The sequence below is a fragment of the Panulirus ornatus genome, chromosome 50 (genome assembly GCF_036320965.1).
Source record: "Panulirus ornatus isolate Po-2019 chromosome 50, ASM3632096v1, whole genome shotgun sequence".
Lineage (NCBI taxonomy): Eukaryota > Metazoa > Arthropoda > Malacostraca > Decapoda > Palinuridae > Panulirus > Panulirus ornatus.
In genome coordinates, this window is record NC_092273.1 from 10,307,131 (window position 1) to 10,323,424 (window position 16,294).

General features: G+C 49.6%; 1 protein-coding gene across 20 annotated transcripts in view; it reads left to right on the top strand.

Annotated features, from left to right (window-relative positions):
* The window catches only part of smash (smallish), a 435,656-nt gene that overhangs the window by 302,703 nt on the left and 116,659 nt on the right, over positions 1-16,294 (top strand). For 2 of the 20 annotated variants that reach the window (XM_071691396.1, XM_071691400.1), the window contains exon 1: positions 12,315-12,892. The exons of 17 other annotated variants lie outside the window; for them this stretch is intronic. The gene's annotated coding sequence lies outside the window, so the exon portion shown is untranslated. Of the gene's footprint in view, positions 1-12,314; positions 12,893-16,294 lie in introns of those variants that run through there. One more of the 20 variants, XM_071691403.1, reaches the window with a different exon arrangement.

The window sequence follows — 16,294 nt, forward strand, 5'->3', positions numbered from 1 at the left end:
ATGGTGTCAAGTTTCCTTGGAAAGAAGCGGCTTGCCGTAGCCTAGTTACCTTGAGCAGCCACACACTTGTATGCGAACCGAAAGTCGCATTGATTCCCTCCGACAAGAAGTTGATAAAGGAATTTTATTAGTATGTAGTCTATGTCATGATAGGTGTGGTGAAATGGAATTGTTCAGTAGCTTTGATATGATACTGATGGCCTGCAGGTCATAGGAATGAAGACCTAGTCAGAGGTAATAGATAATGTAAGAAAAAAGGAACATCTATTACCATGTTTCAGCTCTCGCCCACCTTTCATTGTTCCATTTATTACTATTATTATTATTATTATTATTATTATTATTATTATTATTTGTGGTCCAGGGGCTCCTGCAAGGCGCGCTACACACACACAAGCAAGAACAGGATGGACTTTGAAGCGAGTTCTTTGACGAAACCACCACTAATTGAACCGACGAAGATACAGCCTTGCCAAGGCCACTTTTCACTATGGATATAACCTTCAGCAGGTGGAGTCCGGTAACATATTGCTGGAATTGAGAATTCAAACATTTGCAATGATGTAATATTTATTTTTTTTTTTAATGAGAAAGCTTGCATTTATCGGGTGGTTCGCGAACCCATGTTGTAACAGTACTTTTCATAGCAGAGCCTTTTAAGCTCTTTTACTATCGCTCGAAAATTTTGCAAGATATCCATCCTTTCACCCAACACCACCGCACTTTGGAATGCTGTCCCATCGTCTACTTTACAAGGCCAAGCAAGGTCTCGCTGGGTGTATTTCCTTGAGAGAAAAATCGTTTATTTCTGCAAGAGCTGCGAACACACCAAGGTGGTTCAGTAAAAGTATGCGGCGAGGGTGCAGCGTTAGCTATCTAGCCCCAGCCGACCTACCGACCTGCTTGCGTCATGCCCGTAGCGGGTCTGGCGAGACTAGCCTGCCTCGGCTCGGACGGTTGAGGAGGAGGAGGAGGGGGACGGGGCGGGCGGTAGGTGTTGTTGCCAGACGGCTTTCATACTGTCGGCAAGAAGGCAGAAATACGTACAAACCTCGTACTGCGTTTTCTTGAGGCTGAGTAAGCTTGATATACGCTGCAGTTAGGACACTTTTTGCACAGGTTTGGTGTCAGGCCTTACTCTCACGACGGCTAAGGGCCGCCAGCATGACGCGAATCGGTGTCATTCGGTAGACGGTTTTTGGCGCCACTTCTTCGATGAGTTGAAGCTTGGAATAGATTAGAATATATCCCAAATGAAATTCCCCGCCCGAAATTCATCATGGATGTCATGCACACAATTTGTGGGGTAAGTTTTATGTTAGATGTTAAATATTGACCAACTTGGCATGATGCAATTGTGTGTGTCCAGTTACTGTAATTCCCACTGTCATCATTATATTGTATTTTATATTTTTTTCCACGGTAAATCTTTGCGTACTCGTGGGTAATAACAATATATAGATGTTATTTATAAAAAGCGGTCTTACTTGAGAAGACCCAGCAATTATACATCCAGTCCAGTGGTAATCTATAAGGCGGATGAAGCTGGTTGCTGTAAAGTAAATTTAACGAAGGTAAACACCCAGCCTCTGTTTACATGTTGGACTGAGCAATGAACAGTTAGTTAGTAAACTTTATTTTAGATGCTATTTTAGTTTTATACATTGTTCTGTGACTTTCATAGCAGCATTCAATGGTTCCTCCTCCTCTGGTGTTCTTTATGATGCTGTTGACAAATGACCTTCCATTCATCCGCCGAAGCCCATAACTCCGTCATCTGGTTGGTTTACACTCTCTTGACGCTTGTCCTCTTCCTTGATACTCTCCCACCTTCACTTCCCCTCAGCCATGACCCCAAGCCTCACCCCTCTCACCGGAAGTTTGTTAATGGTATGCTAAACACTGGTCGTCTTGTGTCATGCTATTTTTTTCATCATCATCGTGGATCGTTCTCCATCTCCTCCCTCCCGTGAGCGTATCATTGACCTTTGTGTTAGTACGCCGAGGTTACGTCGTCCCTGTAGCTTACCGTCACGTCCGTTTCTCTCATCCTCACGTCCCCGTCTCCCATCCTCACGCCTCAGCCACACGTCTCTACCCCGCCTCTCCCCCCTGCACTGTGACCCTCGCCCCCAGAACCTCCGTCCTACCCCTCAGCCTCTCTCCCACACCCCACCCCTCCACCACCGGCTGTCCTTCAGCCCACGCACCGTTACCTCGGCGACCACTGGCCACTCCTCATCTGGCCTTTTAAATCCACTTTCTTGTCTGGGCCGAATCCTCTCGCAGAGTCTTCTAAATCAACCTATTTCCGGTTGGTCACGCACCAGAATCTTAGTCGATCGGTTTTTTTCTCTATACATAATTTTTGGATGACTTCAGATTTTCCTTTGTATCAAGGAACCAGTCTTTAAAACCACGCGATCTCGGTCTCTCCCGCGTTTTTGTCACTTGTGTTCACTCTCGGATCCTGTTTGTGTTGTCTTTTGTAGAATCTTACCCGAGATATACCGATTTCTGTATCATGCCTAAGGTGTAACCGACTTCTCTGTCTTGCCCGTGGCATAATGTCTTAGACATCTCACACTAGATATTCCAACTGGCTTTGCTATTATTACCTCCCTGTGCGGAGGAAAAGACATATGTTAAAAGACCCCGCGCTCAAATACCCAGCGAGGTGAAGCCTTGTGGTGATGTGCAAACACTTGGTAGGTCAGCAATGATCAAACAATAAGGTTGAATTGACTGTCCGATCTTGTTCTTGATATTGGTGTCGAGCAGGAAACAACTTCTTGAGACAGATTGAAGAAGGTCAAGTGGCAGATCCTTCCAAGGAGAACGTATCTTGAAGCTATTCCCGTCTGCGTCAACCATATTTGACCTCGTAAGTTTCCTTATGGTCTTCGTGGCGCTAAGTATGATGCCACGTTCTCGTACGCCTGTGCGGGTCTCCTCAGTGTCCGCGTCCTTGTTGCTACACTTTTATGTTTCTTGCGACAGTTTTAAGTGGGACGAAGGCGACGCACGCCCCACTTTTATCTTGGGGGAGGACCAGCAACCATCCGTCGTTACATGTACCCCACCACCTGTATGGTATCCCATCCCATCTCCCCCACTACCACTACTAGGTAGACCTCACGACTACTTATCAGCTGGCTATCACCACTGTCTCCTCCTCCTCCTCCTCCGTATTCTCCCAACACTTATCTCCTCCCAACCGGCCTCCTTGGTCTACATGTGTCTTCCTCTCACACCTCACCAGGCTTTATACTTTCCCGTTGTAGTACCTCTTGCCAAACCCAACCCAACCCCCCCCCCCCACACACACACACACACACTGCGTGCCCTCGTAAACTCCCTCCTCTTGACTGTACTTCACGTGACCCGTCTCCTACATCTACCCACGTATTACATTTTGCTACACCACCACTTCCCTTCTTGGCCGTTCCTCGCACCTTCCCCACCGCCGCCACCCGTTGCGCCTCTCGCACCTTGCCGTCCACTACAGCTTCTCACAACACCTCTCCAGTCACCGCCTCATAACGTATCTACAGCATCCACTGTGCCATCGTATACCATGCCTCCACTCACTGCATCTCCATACCACACCACCTGTTTGTCTTGTCCCTCATTAGCGTAGCTTCCCACCTGTTGTACCTTACCGGACGCAGCGCTTCCACAGCTCCTGCACCCCCCACAGCCCTTTCACAGCCACAGCCCTTGCACCCCACAACCACTGTTTCTTTCCCACGACTCCCATCCACCCACTGCATCTAGTAGCCACCCAGTATATCATCCATCCACAGTGGTTCTCCATTCACAGCGTCTCTCGGCATCCCTGCCACCCTCTCTATCTAGTTACAGCAACAACTTCCCCTCCTCCCTCGACTCCTCCGCCTTACAAGCCCCTCCCAGCAACACACATTCCACTCTCCGAACCTCTTACCCCACTGCACAAGTAATACATTCCCATCACGAGTCTGGTCTGGTCATCATCGTGTCTCCAGTATTCCAGATCACGTCCACTACCCCACCTTCCCTCCAGCCCTCCCCACCCCCCACCAGGTCCTCATTATACCACCTGAGTACACACAGCACCACACACACACACACACACACACACACACACACACACACACACTGCCACTCCAAGTACGCCTTCCAGACTCGACTTCGTCCTTGAGTGGACCAAAAGGCGGGATTCGTTCCCCGTTCTCCCCCTCCTCCCGTGTCCAGGCAGGAACGAATGGAACGGTCTGCATAAGAATGGTCCCCCGTTCCGTTACCTTACAAGATGGAACATATATTATTTTCATATCATTCGCTGAAGGCCGTGTTGATGATGCATTGTGCTGCCAGTCTTTGCATGCGGCGTATGTTAAGGGGGGGAATGTGGGGGGATGTCGACAAAACCTCACAAAAACAGTGTCGGTGTTTTTTGTTGTTTTGTTTTTGTTCCTGTGGTTGCCGATAGGGGGCGCGAGACACCGTCGACATGGTGTTGACTAGATCTTATACATACACTAGCGCTGGCCCAGCATATCTTAGGCTGTGTTATGCTTTTTCCATATATGATCTAACATATTTAGAGTAGACTCATCTCAGGAGTATATTCGGTGGATGGTTTCCCCCCCTTCGACCCGTCGTGTCTTAGAAGGAAGGGCCCGAGTACTGCGAGGTTCGACGGCGTTGTAAAATGTTGCCTGAGCGTTGCATTATTATACGCACCCGGAAGTCCAGACAGCTCTCCTCCCCTCTCCCCCGGCCGCAGAGAGAGAGAGAGAGAGAGAGAGAGAGAGAGAGAGAGAGAGAGAGAGAGAGAGAGAGAGAGAGACGCTCTCTTCCGTATCACTTGCTCTGTGATGTACGTGTATGTAAGTCGTCGGAGATTGGTCACACGAAGGGGCGAGGAGGGGGAGCATCTTGGGAGAGGAGAGGGGGGCTTTCCTTGGGTAGTGTGGGCGGGCGGAGAGAGAGAGAGAGAGAGAGAGAGAGAGAGAGAGAGAGAGAGAGAGAGAGAGAGAGAGAGAGAGGAGGGTTCATTGGGTGGATTGCTGGGGGAAGAGGATGAATAGCCTGGTGGTGATTTGAAACCGAATCACTTTAAAAGTCCCTTCGGTCGTCGTGGATAGAGTGCGGGATGAATTAGATGATCGGGGTAAGCTGTGCGCCTGATTGGCGTGGAGGTTTTTAACTGGTCGATGTCATCTGTTGAGATCGAAAGCACGACTTTACACGACTCTTGAATGTCGTTGTTGTGTCTTTTCACCTGATCTGCCTAAGGGTGCTTTAAGGGTCGTGCCGTCGTGCTCAAGCACACCACTGTCGTCTTTCAGGGTCGTACCGTCCGTCGTGTTCGATGGGTCGTACCGTCGTGTTTAAGGGTCGTGTCGTCGTGTTCAAAGGGTCGTGTCGTCGTGCTCAAGCACCCCACTATCGTCTTTCAGGGTCGTTCCGTCGTGTTTAAGGGTCGTGTCGTCGTGTTCAAGGATCGTGTCGTCGTGCTCAAGCACCCCACTATCGTCTTTCAGGGTCGTTCCGTCGTGTTTAAGGGTCGTGTCGTCGTGTTCAAGGGTCGTGTCGTCGTGCTCAAGCACCCCACTATTGTCTTTCAGAGTCGTACCGTCCGTCGTGTTCGGTGGGTCGTACCGTCGTGTTCGATGGGTCGTACCGTCGTATTCACGGGTTGTGCCGTCGTGCTCAAGGGTCGTGTCGTCGTGCTCAAGGGGTCATCCCAGTCAACAAGTGAACATCAACCATTCCCATAGGTCCATTCCTGACCTCCCACACTTTGCGTCAACCTATTTACTAATGGCAGACGTCGATCTCATGGGGTTTAGGAGGTGGTAGCTTTGTGTGTGTGTGTGTGTGTGTGTGTGTGTGTGTGTGTTGGGGGGGGGGGGGGTTGCAGACCATGGGTTGCTCGTGGGGAGGAGGAGGAGGAGGAGGAGGAAGGGGACGGGTGAGGAGGGGGGGGTTGGAGTTGATAGGGAAGCGGGTAGCCTTTTAAGTTGACTGGCGTGTGGGTGTGGGCAGGTGGGGTTGCATGTCGGGACGGGAACTCAAACGTTCGAAGAAAGTGTTCCGGGTGAAGGGATGTGTGTGTGTGTGTGAGAGAGAGAGAGAGAGAGAGAGAGAGAGAGAGAGAGAGAGAGAGAGAGAGAGAGAGAGAGAGAGAGAGAGAATGTATTACGTGTATCTCGTGTGTGTGTATGTAAACTATACCTAATTGCATGATGAAATTACTCTTTATGTATAATTCGTTACCGTGAATAAAGAAAAGAAAGATGAGGTTAGTGTTGCACTCTCCCCCTGTGTGTATAACACTCCCATGCTCCTCTGCACGTGACGTGGACACTCGCTGGGTAAATTCGATGCTGGGCTGCAGTCCGTGTTGATATGATGCCCATGTTGTAATGGCGCGATACGAGTCGCCGCGCCTCGCTTCCCATCTCTCTCTCTCTCTCTCTCTCTCTCTCTCTCTCTCTCTCTCTCTCTCTCTCTCTCTCTCTCTGCCTTTGTTCCACGTCTACGCACGCCAGCAGCGTTCAGCACCGTGGTCGGCTGGCTATTTGTTTTAACGACCCTGATAGCTTTATGGCGGTTTAATTAAACTCTTGAGAGTTCGGTGGTAAGGGGGTTGGGGAGGTGGGTGGGTGAGTTGGAGTGGGGCTTCAGGCTCGAGGAGGAGGGGGTAAGGTGGTGGTGGTGGTGGTGTGTCAGGGGTGTGAGGAGAGGAGAGTTGGGAGCAGGGGTGAGGAGGGATGATGTAGCCAGCATATCCTTTGTGGTGTTCGTTTGTTGTTTTTGCCTGGTTGTTTGAGTCACTAGTTTTTTGTTGGTGTTTATGTTGATTTAATTGGTCATTAGTTTTTTGTTGGTGTTTATGTTGATTTTATTGATGTATATAGAGTTATACAGTTTTGCACTTTTATTTTTCATTCATTTCGGGAAAAATATACTTTTATGTTGGTGCTATTTGCGAAATAGAGCATTTTGGTGATGCGTATAAGTTTGGCGTTGGAGGCGGCGGTGGTGAGCGATGGTGTTACGGTTAGGCTGGGGCTGGCTAGTAGTGTGTGTTGCCGGTTGACGCATTGGGGTTTTAATTGTGTTGCTTAGGTAAAGTGTGTCGTCATTGGCATAGAATACACTACGCAGGCTTAGGCCCTTAAAGCTTCCATACAATAACAGACAGACACGCAGCCTACGTGGGACAGTAGCCATGGCAGTCCCCATAGCAGTCTGTCTTTGACAAGATCCCTCCCGTGCCAGGCATGATGGACTTGGCCAATGGTGGGTCTTTTTTCATACACACGCGTCTCCGGTGCCTTGGCCAGTAATGGCTTGACCAATGGCCACATTGTCAAAACCCTCCATTTAGACAGGTTCATGGGAAAAGGTGGTTAACTAACATATAAGACCTTACGACGGTGTGAAGAGTCTAGAGGATACAATATATTCCTGTTTATGTTAGATGAAGATAGGGTAACGAAGTAGAAGCGTATATAAACGGTAGAGGAAGCTAAGTTAACGAAGTAGAAGCGTTGAAAGCTAGGTTACTAAAGTAGAATCGTATAAAAGGTAGATGAAGCTAGGTTACGGAAGTAGAAGGGTATATAAACGGTAGATGGAAGCTAGGATACTGAAGTAGAATGTGGGCTCTGTACTCTCGTGGACGCTGCTCAGGGCGTTGGCGTGTGTGTGTGTGTGTGTGTTTATCTATACATACACAAGCACACTCTCGCATTCACGACGCCACACCACACGTCGGCTTCGTGATTCATTTTGATTAGCTGTCTGATATCGTCATCTGGCCCCATTATAGACCTAACCCCTGTTGACCTTTCCGGGTTGGAAGGTTGCTGCTCCAAGCCTTCACAAGGCTGTTTCTAGCGAGGTTGTGTGTGTGTGTGTGTGTGTGTGTGTGTGTGTGTGTGTGTGTGTGTTTGTGTGTGTGTGGGGGGGGGGGAGGGAAGAGGGTGGTTGTTAACGGGGAGTGCCAGAGGAGGGGAGTGTGTCAGAGGTCATCTGAACCTGCGGGTGAACAGGGTTAAGGTGGTGTGGATGATGGAGGGCTCGTGTAGAATAGGATGTTGGGGGTTGAATGGCTGGTACTGAGGGAGCGAAGAAGAGGAGGAGGAGGAGGAAGTTGGTTGGTCAGGCTGGAATGGTCTGGAGGGAATGTATTCAGCCGGTGGGTGGCAGGTGAGTGTGGGCGGCGGACTTTTGAGCGGCAGGAAGTGTGCGTGTGTGAGGCAGGTGGGTGGCAGTGAGTGTGGGAGATCTGGAGGAAGAAATGTGTGGATTACAGGTAGCGTGGGTGACGGGAAATGTGTGTGGGCGAGCGTGGGCGGTGGTCAGGAGGTTTGCGACAGTGGGGGTAGATGGGCGGTGGGAAAGGGGTAGTGGCGACAGGTGTATCCTAGGCGGCGGCCGGAAGGAAGGAGGGTGTGGCGGTGGCGACTCCAGGGGCGAGGCAAGGTATTCCGGTGTTGCTGGAGGACCCCGGGCCGAGGAGGAGCAGGTGGAGGTGGTCGGGCTTCACAGGTTCCTCACCTCACCACCACGCACCTCTCCTCCTTCACGAAGGACATACACTATGAAAAGAGATAACAGAATTTGGTTGGCTTGTTATATGGCTACCTCTTATCTCTTTGTTTTTAACTCTTTTTTTAAAGTTAGGGTTACTGTAAATAGTTGAGATAGAGATAGGACAGTAAGATATCTCATCGTATCTCTACCTCGACCTTCCACACCCTCAGTTAGCAACAGTCAGTCGCCGGCAGGGCTAAAGAATGGAAAAATAAAAGATACATCGCGAAAACAACGTAAGCTGGAAATTATATAAAGAAATGTAATAAGTTTTTGTCTAATGTCTGTACTATTTCGCTACACTGCAGCGCCCTACAGTATGCTATTCTACACTGTGCTGTACTGCGCTACACTCTAGCATATGGTTCCTGCCAGTTCAGTCAAGTTAAAGACATGAGGCACATAAGGTGTTAGAATGAATCTATATGGGTATATTTGATCGTTCTAGCTGAGGAAGTGTTTGTAGAATGTGTAGTCTGATTTCATCTTGTGTTGAGCGGTTCTTTTTGCATAGAAACTTGTTTCCGCGTCATTATTTTTTTACATTATTTCGTTTTATATCATCGGTTCTGGTACCTTTGTTGCCTCGTATATCGGTAAAAGGTCATCATGATTTAGAGTGTCGAATTTATTCAGAGTCTTTGAAAACTTTCATCAAGTCCCCAAGCAATGTATATGTGTCTAGAGAGAAAGGAGACTTGAGTCGTTTTCAGCCTCTTTGTATACGATAGGCTTCTCTGAGGTGGAATTAGCTTTGTAGCTCATCTTTGGACACGTTCATATTCATTTTACGTAGGTCATTGACCAGAACTGAACCGCGCGCTCGAGATGTGGTCACACGAAAATTTTGAAAAGTGTTTTATGAAGTTTTCCCCTCTCATGTTTTGTCGTTGATGTTCTCAACAATTTAGATTCCTTGAATTGGGTTAGCTCTCTCGCCCGCTACGGCACTGGGTTTGGTGTAGTTCTCAGAGAGAGAGAGAGAGAGAGAGAGAGAGAGAGAGAGAGAGTGTAACGTGAGGTCAGGTTGAGGTAGAGATGAATGTGTGTGTGTGTAGAGGTGGTGGTTGTTAATTGCTCGTCAAGTCCAACCCTTGTGTGACGACAGCCCGGCTCTCTCTCTCTCTCTCTCTCTCTCTCTCTCTCTCTCTCTCTCTCTCTCTCTCTCTCTCTCTCTCTCTCTCTCTCTCTGGGCGCATTGGTGTCAATTTTTAGCCGTGCGTGATTTTTACCTTTAGGAGTTGCTGCTGGCGGAGTTGGTATGTTGTGGTGGGGTCAGGAATTTCCTCTCTCCACACTCTCTCACGACCTGCAGTTCCTTCATGATGGTTCCTGTTGCAGCCCCCAGGCCTCCCTCTCTCTCTCTCTCTCTCTCTCTCTCTCTCTCTCTCTCTCTCTCTCTCTCTCTCTCTCTCTCTCTCTCTCTCTCTCTCTCTCTCTCGTAGAAACAGTGTTGGGTGGATAACCTGAAATAACTACCCCCACATTAATGCACCTGACCTGATTGGTCGTAGAGATACTCATAAGACCAATATATATATATCCCTTAGCCTGAGACTACGTAAACTCAAAGAGTACCAGCAGTTTGGCTCCGGGCCCAGCTGTGTGAGTGGAGATGGGACGGACGTACCCCCTCGCCAAGAATGAGAGGTACATATGAAGTGTGGAGTCAAGTGGTGAAGTATACCCTGAATGTGTGTATATGTACTCCTGCATGTCCTCGCGTGAAGTAGTCCCGTGATGAGGGAGGTGAGTGTGAGTGCGAGCGAGGGCCAGGCAATGAGGGGTAATATAAAGTAATTGCGAGGCCAGTTGGCACGGGTAATAATACTCTTAATGGAGGCATCTCAACGAATTCTGGAGGTCCCATTTCTCATGAGAATATGATCTTTTTTTTTCCATTTTGATTGAAGTAGATGGAGGTAAACTACCCTATTGGTAAACTGCTATTTTATCCATGTAGAGTCGTTAGTATTGGTGACCCTCGAGCATGACCTTTTGAGCACGATGGTGTGACCCTTGAGCACGACATTACGACCCTTCGGTACGATGCCGTGACCAGCAGTAACCCGACCCGTAATGGTTAGGTCCAAAGGCCTAGTGTCCTGACCTGGATAGATGTATGTGGACGATTCCTTGCTTGAAATGGCAGACGACTGCGAAGAGTGGCGTGCTGGCCAAACCCGCCGCCAGACAACAAAATTAGGATCCTAGGAAGAAGTAGCGTAATTGTCAGAAGCCCTTCTGTGTTCAGCTTCTCCCCCGGCAGATGCAGAGAACGCTAGCGGGAGAGGGAGAGGTCTGTGGACGTAGAGAGAGAGAGAGAGAGAGAGAGAGAGAGAGAGAGAGAGAGAGAGAGAGAGAGAGAGAGAGAGAGGCTTGTCCAACGTATATGCATGGAAATGGAGAAATGCCGCATCGAACAGCCTGGTAAAAAAACACAAAAAAAAAAACAAAACAAGAGAGACCCTCGCCAGGAGGAGGATCTGGTGGTAGACTGATCATCGCCTACAGCCTATGGAACCAGGGTAAGTAACGCTGGGGGACGGGAAGGTGTAAGTAACCTGAAGGCCACTGTGGGAGTGGTAGTAGTAGTAGTAGTAGTAGGAGGAGGAGGAGGAGGAAGGTGGCTGAGGTCACCATGAAGATAGCTAGAGCAGTAAGGCAAGCCACCTGAGGTCGCTGTGGAGGAGGAGGAGGAGGTCGCCTAAGGTCTTCTTGGAGGTAATAGGAGCTGTTAGCGACCACTTGAGGTCACTGAGGAGGAGGAGGCTGGTAAAGGTGGAGTAGCAGGAGATGACCCGTCGTTGTCGGAGAGGACGAGTGCAGCAAGTGCCTCCCGCTGGCATATCGTACCACCCTCAGCAAGTGGCCGCCGCACCGCCCCGGTCCTTCCCTGGCAGCTGGACCGGCTGGGGGCCAGGAGGATGGAGCTAGGGGGGTGGTGATGCGACGACCCCCCTAGCTCACTCGGATGGTGATGCGACGACCCCCCTAGCTCACTCGGGTGGTGATGCGACGACCCCCTAGCTCACTCGGGTGTAAGGTTTCCCATTCGTTATGAGTTCAGGTTGATCCATGATTAGCAGCGTGTGGTGATCTCGTGTGGCTGGCTAGGTGGCTCTCCGTGCTGCGCCGTGTGTCGGCCCGGCCTTGCTTAGGATGCCCGACTTCCACACCGTCTGCCAGAGATTCACTTTCATCTTTTTTTTTTTCTGGGGCCATTTGTGGCCAGGTCTTTATTTATATTGCCTGCTGGTTGGGGGAAAATATGATAATATGACGGGAATTGTGTTGCTTGGCGCCTGAGGCATGAGTATGATGGGGAATTTATTCCAGCGATATGTTGTTATACTTTTTATATGCCTTAGTCAAGGTCTTGGTAGTCGGGTAACACGTCCCTCAGGAAAGGGAACAGCGGACGCTTGGAAACATTCAGGAAAAGCCATTGAGGTGAGGCAGGCGGGGGCTGGCTGTTGCAAGAGTTTGTTCCCGTAGGACATGCTGCCTCTCCTGACTGTACAGTTAACCCCGCCCCACACCACCACCACCATCCGTGTGACCGTCGGCGCTACGGGGGGCTTCAGAATGAGTGGTGTGTGTGTGTGTGTGTGTGTCTGCTTCTGCTGCTGCACCACTGGCGGGGTGGCTTACTACCGTGGGAGACGGTGAGAGAGGCTGGGCGATACAGTTAAGGGAGCAGCAGCAGCAGCGACAACAAGCTCTCGCGAGCTCCCTGTCCTTCAACCCCCCCAGCTTCCAGTAGCCTTTACGGGATCGTGTTTTTGTGACGTCAGAGTTACGTCAGCGATGGCTCCGCCCCTTTCCCGTTGCCCACATGCCCCGCGTCCCGTGTGACAGTCGGGTGTGGGGGAAGGAGCTGTGCAGGGGCGTCTCGCTGCCTAAGACGGAATGTGACGCCGAGTGATGTTTGAAAATTAACACGGAGGAGCATATATCATCAGCCTTGTCATCTAGAATCATAGTGCAGCATTTTGTATTATCGACCGTGTGATGTGTGAGAACTAGGTGGGTGAACTCAAGCAAGAGAGGTGTTCGTCCATCCCCATCTACACTTGTCTCTCTCTCTCTCTCATTAGCGTCTGAGGTGCGTCGGCATGCACCTGGTCGCCGCCAGTGTACTAGGGTGCGAATAGGAGGTTGCAGGTGCGGCTGGGTGTGTTCTAACACGTCCTTTGTTGACGGCACAAGGGGGTTGAGGAGCCGTTTTGGTGGTGTCGTACTCCTCAGGCCTCCCTGGAGGAGCCGTCCACACCACACAGCAATATACACACAGGTAAGTGCAGGCAGCCGTGATATAGTGTGAGACTCTGGGGCTCCCCTGTGGCGTCGTTGTACCCCAGGGTGTGCGTTTGGGTCCTCCACCGTTAATACAGTGAGTCGTTACATTAGGTAATACGGTGTTGTTTTGGTGCAGACGACAACTATTTTCTGATGATTTTGTTTCGCGTTGTGAGTGGTTCTAGGTCGAGGAAAGGCAACCTTTGAATAGGAGTTGTAATAGGAGGGTTGGAGATTCGTCGCTGACCTACTCCAGTTGACTGTGGCCTCACCACTACCCGTGGTCAGTTCGCTGACGACACCCCCTAAGTATAATATTCTCTGGTGGCCTCAACACTACCTGTTGTCGTCAACGTACTGTAATGGACAACGAGGCGTCTCAGAGCAGGGAAGAAAATAGAGGCGTGAAATGTCGCTAATGAGTATGTATTAAGGACCTCGAGAAATCTGGTTATGGAAAGGGAAAGGTCTTGTTGGAATCCAGCACAACGGTGTGAAGTTTCAGTAATCCAACGGGGGAAAAAATATAGAAATTGATTTGGTGTCATGTTGTAAGCACGGACGAAAAATACATAGATTATGGAATCAATTTGATCCTCTACTTTTCTTCTGAAGTTCGTGCTATGCAAGAATGAGTTTCGAGGTTTTCGTAGTTTGCCTTCGACAGTCATGGCAAGAGCGATTGGCGTTGCGTAACTCACTGCGGCGGGGGTTGGTGTGTGGTGTGGTGTGGTGTGTGTGTGTGTGCAGAGCAGCGCTTTGAAGTTGTTCTTTTTGTTCTGCCTTTCGCAAGATTTTATTCTTCCCCTCCTCCCACACACACACACGCCCTACCCCACCTGGACAAGGCTTGGAAATTTCAGCTCCTCCGGAACTGTACTGTTCTCTAAGAGGGCTGAAGTTCTCTCGTGGGATATGATAATAACTTTTGTGATCACTGACTGGACCAGCTGTGGGTGTCGTCTGGTTTAATCGATGGTCTACGACGATCGTGTATCACTCGAGATGTTTCGATAAGTTTATCTATTCTGGTTTTAAAAGTTCAGGGGTGCGGGCGGCCTCATATGAGATTATTGCTGCCCTCACGTATACCAGTTTTAAGGTACTGTTTTCTTGTCGATAAGTTCATGGCTGCTGCTGGGTTTTTCTTTGTGGGACATTTGATAATGGTACTGTTGTTGGGATGTCTTTGGGTCGCTTTCCTGTGGTAAGAGCCTTCCTTTTCCCGTAGACTATTTTCAGCGAATGATGCGCAATTCATAGCTGGTTTTGTAAGACCAGTTACATCTATCCCACGTGTGTGTGTGTGTGTGTGTGTGTGTGATGCAATGCTTATGGTCGAATATAAAAGGATCGTGGGCTCCAGATTGGTCAAGGGGGTGTGGTGGGGGTGAGTAAGAAGGTTGATACTAGGTGTTTATTTTGCGTCGCCATTGTGATGAGATTCAGGTCTCGTCACAATTCATATCAAGGTTGTATTCATTCCTGTGCGGGCAGCAAGTGTAAACACCGTATGTTAATCCCTCAGAGAACTGACGTGGCCAAGTTATTCTCGTAAATCATAACTAACGCACACAAACGCGCAACATTCTCGGACGCACGTATGTGTAGGTAGCCCCCGTTAGCGCACATTCATGCCAGCGAGTAAATCAGTGACGCATGGTTTGTGGTTGAACACGCAGTAGCTGAGTCATTTGGTTGTGGCTGAGGTCAGCAGTGTGTTTGGTTTGTGGTGGATATAGACTGCCAGGGTAGACAAGGCTATACTAGGCTCCAGGCCAGGGCGTGCAGGTTAAATAGGTTCCAGTGAAGAACGCGCAAGCTTAACTGGGCTTGTAGCCCGGTTAAGCTTGTGCGTTCTTGACTTGCATGCGAGAGCATGCAGGTTCGACTAGGTTTCAAGCCACGGCATGCATACTGTACAAGGACTAAGCTCCAGGCCTAGGATATGCAGACATTACTTGGGTAAAGGCCAGGGCATACAGGCTCCACCAGTTTTCAGGCCAGGGCAAGCCAGATCTATTAGGCTCCAGGCCAGGGCGAGCCGGATAGACTAGGCTTCAGGCCAGGGCGTGCCAGATCCACAATGCTCCAGGCCACATGTGTCAACATACGGGAGCGCCTAGTCATTACGAGGGCGATCATCATAAGGACCGGGAGCCTGTTGGGTACGATGACAGCCATTTATGATGACCCTGTCATTACAAGGACGACTTTCAGTACGATGACTCTGCCTCCTGAGTACGATGAGAACGTAGATGCAGTGACTACCTCCCTCTGAATAAGAGATACTGTATGCTATTTCGGCGACCTTCCCTCGCGTACGATAATTTCCCTCGCTTACGGTAGCGATGTACCGGAGTACAAAAGGATTTCCACCCTCCTCCACCCGTCCGACCGTCTCATATACCCCCCTTTGAAGTACGAGAAGCCGCATCAAAGAAATCGCTCGCTTCACTTCTCGTACCGGTAATCCCCCCCTCACATTGCAGTGTGTACTCTCACGGTACGTTGTTAGAGTAGAGGTGGGCAGTATACTGCGTCTCCGATGATGAATACGTCTGGTTGGCTGGACGAATGGCGATAAGGAAGTGATAAGCGTCCGCCCAGTGTCGTTCTTGCTAGCGGCGAGGCGACTCACCTCGAAAACCCCTCCCCGCGCGCGCCACCCGGGAAGTGCACCGCCGTCGACCAGGAACCAATCGGAGCGGCGGTGTAGGTCAGTCTTTTGTTTTGATTGGGCAAGTGCCCTTTACGGAGGATTTCTCAAGGGGTAATGATAGTGGCTTATGCCGATCAATTTTGCTATTATGTTGTCATACAATAATCCGTTAAAAGAACAAGTACTTATTGAGAAATGCCATGCGAAATTTTAGGGTGTACGCAAGTTAATGATAATGATTGCATGAAGACATCGTGTTGCCCTCCTCCGTCCTACAAATAGCTTGAATTATGAATAATGTATGCGTCACCTCGAGTTATCTTGGTTTCCATAGGCAAAAAGGCGGCGGCGAGTGAGGCACACACACACACACACACCACAACGACGGCCTTATCCGGCTCGTATCTCCTCCAGGATTTAGGTAAACAAGACGCCAGGAATGTTTATTGCTGCCGTACGGGCCTTTGCCATGTCGAGCGTCCGTGTCGTGATTTTTTTTTTTTATTACGGGATCACAAGTCATTCTTGTTAGACTGTAAAGTGACTTTACCGCAGGTGGTTGGCGTGGCGGAATTACCAAAGTGTTTACCGCAAGCTAACCCTCACCTAACGTTCTTTTTTTTGTATCTCCCGTGATGATGTGATCATTACACGAAACTGCACTTGGGAAGGATGATGAGGAAGGTAAACGCTGTTGCTGTTTGTTGATGATACGGCTTTGATGGCAGACGCCAA